The sequence below is a fragment of the Malus sylvestris genome, chromosome 12 (genome assembly GCF_916048215.2).
Source record: "Malus sylvestris chromosome 12, drMalSylv7.2, whole genome shotgun sequence".
Classification (NCBI taxonomy): Eukaryota; Viridiplantae; Streptophyta; class Magnoliopsida; order Rosales; family Rosaceae; genus Malus; species Malus sylvestris.
The window spans coordinates 11,862,257-11,866,624 of record NC_062271.1 but is presented as its reverse complement, the minus strand read 5'-3'; positions in this window follow the sequence as shown (position 1 = coordinate 11,866,624).

The following is a 4,368-nucleotide window of genomic DNA, read 5'->3' as shown; positions in this document are numbered from 1 at the left end:
TTAAGTGTTAATGAATCTATTGTTTTGATGGGATACGCATTCTACAAACTAGTTTCAACGATTCAACCGTTAAACATGTTTGTATATACTTTGAGATTGCATATGCCAAAAATTGCAAAAAACAAACATTCAAAGATCAAGTAACGGGGCAAAACTTTTCGACGGTTATAAACGAAAAATCACGATTTAACGGTTATTTTAACTCTGATTTTAATGATTTTTTGACAGCTACACTCCTTGACCCTATATGAATACAATGAATGAATTCGATCTTCAATTTAAAATATTTACACTAGTAGATACCACAAAATCTTATGTTATACTTAATGAAAGTATAAATAAACTCTAAGTATTAGTGAATCTATCGTTTTGATGGGATACGCATTCTACGAAACTAATTTCAATGATCCAACCGTCAAACTTGTTTGTATATGCTTCAAGATCGCATACGCCAAAAATCACAAAAAAACAAACATTCAAAGATCAAGTAACGCGACAAAAATTTTCGACGATTATCAACGAAAAATCATGATTTAACGGTTATTTATAGCAACGGATACCCTCAAGGTCGAGTTAAAACCCTACTTGGACTAGGACTTCTTCTCTTGATCAAACACTAACTCGGCCAATCCTATTTTCACTATGATTGTGAACCTAGTCCTCTATTGAACCGAATTCACCTCCGGTTTATTGGTCCTACCGAGACTCCTTATTGCACCAGGACTCGACTTGTCTTGCGTCATGACCTAGCCGTCCTAGGTTTGGAGGCCCACGTACTAAACGATTCATAGCACCCATGTCGCAAGGCCTTTCGGGCCGAGAATGATTCTATACTCGGCCCAAACTAATATTTTAGGCCTAAACATTGCCCCTTCGCTTCTGAGGTCCTCGGCCTGAATTCTTTGGTCGAGCCTCGACCTTGAAGAAGCGAATCTACTACTCAGAACCCAAGTGCTTTATTTCCAAGGCGCATTTATTGAGCATGATTGCACGATCTCGATCCTGCTGACCAACACACCACGTGGCATCCTTTAACACGGCCAATCCCTAATAATGACGTCTAAGGCGTGCGACTTCCTGAACCGTCATGCCATCATGGCCTTATTGCTGATCATAACCATGCTACCTCAATCCGCGAGCCTTTCGTCATCGTGCATACGCCAAAACGTCTTTCACCATAAATCTCGCCGCCACACGCAATCGTGCGCCCCCAAAACCTGAGACCCTCGGTCTTCTCAACTGCATTTCCTGAATGTCCATAATGATTAGCAATTTCTTCGGTCGATTGTACCCTTTATTTTGAATTTCGAACGATTGCCCTTCCTTCCACCACTCTATAAATACCGAAATTCTCTCATTTGTTCTTTACGCTTTCAAATTCTCTAAAATTTCTTGCCATCGTTCTTTAGTGCATTGCCTTCTTCCAAGTCTTTGTCTTCAACCTTTAACCCAGAAAGTTCTTTTCTTGTCATTCCTTCAAACCATTCATCATGGCCTCCTTTATCTCCAAGCTTTCCAAGGAGTGTGACCAATGACAGAAGATCATCGATCGGAGTTCAATCAAAACCATCCGATTTGAGAGCGACATGAGCACCCCTCATCAAATCTTGGGTCCTCTCTTTAAGGTAGCGGTGCCATCGACCATTACTGTACTTCTCCAGGAGCATTGCTTATCACCCTTGCTACAAGGGTTCGACTGGTCGAAGTGGGATGTAGTGAGGCCCCAAGGCTCTTGGCCCTCGACTACTGCAACCTGGGCAGCCTGGGTTGTTCGAATGGAAAAAATCTTCGGCGAGCAATGGAAAGCCCTAGGCATCTACGACGCCATTCGCCTTTCATTTATGGAGGTCGTTCTGGACAAGGAGCTCCTCCTAGTGGCTTTATGTTTTTGGTGTTCGGCCACTAACACCATGGTCCTCCCTCTCGGCCCCATTAGCCCCACCATCCTCGACCTTACTGCCATCGTGGGGACTTCCCCGACTGGAATCCCAGTCGACTCTACCCTCCCTGGGTATCCGTCAACCCTTAATTTAAAGGTGCTCTTCGACAAACGGGCCCTTGAGACGCTAAGCAGTGAAGGCCAAACACCCTCGAAGGAAGAGGTTCACAAGCTTCACAAGAATTTCTTCAACTACAACACTCTCTACCTCCATTTTACCGGCCGAGGAGAAGAGGTTCTGCGAGAAGGAGAACACGAGGCTTTCCTCTTCTATTGATACAACAATTTCATTTGTTGTACCAAATCTAATAAGTGCCTGGTTGAGAGCATGCCAGTGGTCGAGGCCCTAGCTAACGGTCACACTTTGGCACTTAGCCCGGCCATTCTCGCTCATCTTCTGCGCTGCTTGGCCGAAGCGACTCAAGATAAGGTCGATCCTTAACAGAATGGACCCCTCTGGGTCTTCCAACTCTGGCTACAGGTCTACTTCGCTCCTCTTTGGCAAACGATTGCTGATTTCTCGCCCAGGGAAACCCTTGACCCTCAATTGGCTCTTCGGCCAATCCCTCCTCACCAAGCTGAAGAAGTATTTAGATATTTCTTCGCTCTCGACGACCTTTCTAATGACGAGTTCTTGATCTGTCGTCGTCAAGAGTACCCTTCATCGATCAGACTTTCTACCACAGTCTGGGGTGCGGACGAAGATGCTAACCTTCGCCAATCCTGGGGGTCTTTCGTTCTTGCCCGCGACCTGCCTCTCGGTTGTGAGGGTCGTCGAACAAGTTGGGAAGTGTACCACCCCAATTTCCTCGCTTGGCAGTTTGGCTATCTCCAAGGTTGTCCAGTCCCTTTTCTTTCCTCGAGGTCGGTCCTAAGCCGCGGACGTGAAACTGGCTCTTTGGAGAAGGAATGCGCCGACGCCAAAAAGGAGTTCCAGGAGCGGTGCCAGAAATTCCACCTTCGACCGGCCACTCCGGAGACTCTTTGCACTGACATCTTCGGTGACTGATGGGAGCAGTATACCGATCAGTTTTTTGGTGTTCCGGTTGATACTGTTTTAAATAACCTCTTCAGTGGTCGACCCAAAAAGGCCTTTGCCCCCCAAGCCCAAGGTAACGATTTACTTCTGCCTCTTTCCTTCAACCTTGAACTACTGATCTGCTTTGCTGATTTGCTTTTACTGTCTCAGGTAGCCGATTGTTGAAAAATGTGGTTGTGGTTGTTGCTCCTGCGGCCGAGAGAAAATCGGTCGTCTCCAAGAAAGCAAAGGCTGCTGCGCAGGCCTTGTTAAGCAAACGGCCTCGTCGAGAAGTTGAGCCGACCACCGAACTTTCTCAGCCTGCCAAACAGATCAAAAAGCTGGCCAAGAAAGGAGAACGGGAGATTCACTTTATCTCCAGTCATACTACGGGAACGACGACTCCTAGCGTTTCCCTTTCTCCTCCCATCGCCCAAGTCCCGGTCGAGAAACGATCAATTCCGACCGAGGAAATAGTCCAAGCACGGCCTGTTTCTGAGGTTGGTAAACCGGTTGTTATCTCACCGGTCGAAGCCGCACCTGTCCTGAAAAAGGCAGTCCCTGCGATCGAGAGAACTTCCCCTGAAAATCCAAAACCCTCGATCTTCATTTTGGAAGAGAGTGAGGGGAGCGACGAGGTTCCACTGGCGAGTCACCCTCGTTCCCGTCATCAACCTCCTCCAACATCCAAGGTGGCTGCCCAAGTTGGCCCTCCCACGGTCGACCTTGGTAAACGATCGGCCGGAGAGCCAGTAGCGGCGATAGAAATGCCCGCTCCTCCACAGGACCAGGACCTCTATTCTTCGTCCAAAGCGGCTGTCCCGGTCGGCTCTTCTACGGCCGATCGTGGCAAACGACCTGTTGGGGAGCCGGAGGCGACGGTGGAAACGCCCGTTCATCCTCAGGACCAGGACCTCAATATTCCACCGCAGGAGGCCACTTCGACCTTTGTAAGTACCTCCTACCGCCTTTCCTTGGTTATTTTTCTGCCATAAAACTCTAAACGAGGAAAATACTAAATGTTAGGTGCCTGCACACTCTTTTCATCGAAAATTCTATGCGCCGAAGGGTGTTATCTATGTTTCTTGGCCGCCTCAGTGGCCATCGAACGTAGATAACCTCCATCGGCCGCGTGAACTGAGAAGCATTCTAAAACATTGGGCTCGGCCATTAAGTTCTTTAGGTTCGAGCAATGATCCTGAAGACATGGCCGAAGTCTCCTCTCGGCAGGTTTAAAACAAATAACACCTCCTTGCTACCTTTTTGTGATTTTCTTGAGCTTAACCTCACATTTGTGTGCAGGCTTCATGGGAGGTTGAGTTTAACGCCCTTTTGTCCAGCACTACTGGAGTGGCTGGTCCTTCGGCCGCCACAACCAAAAACGCTGACTCAACTGCTCTAGCTCGGTTGC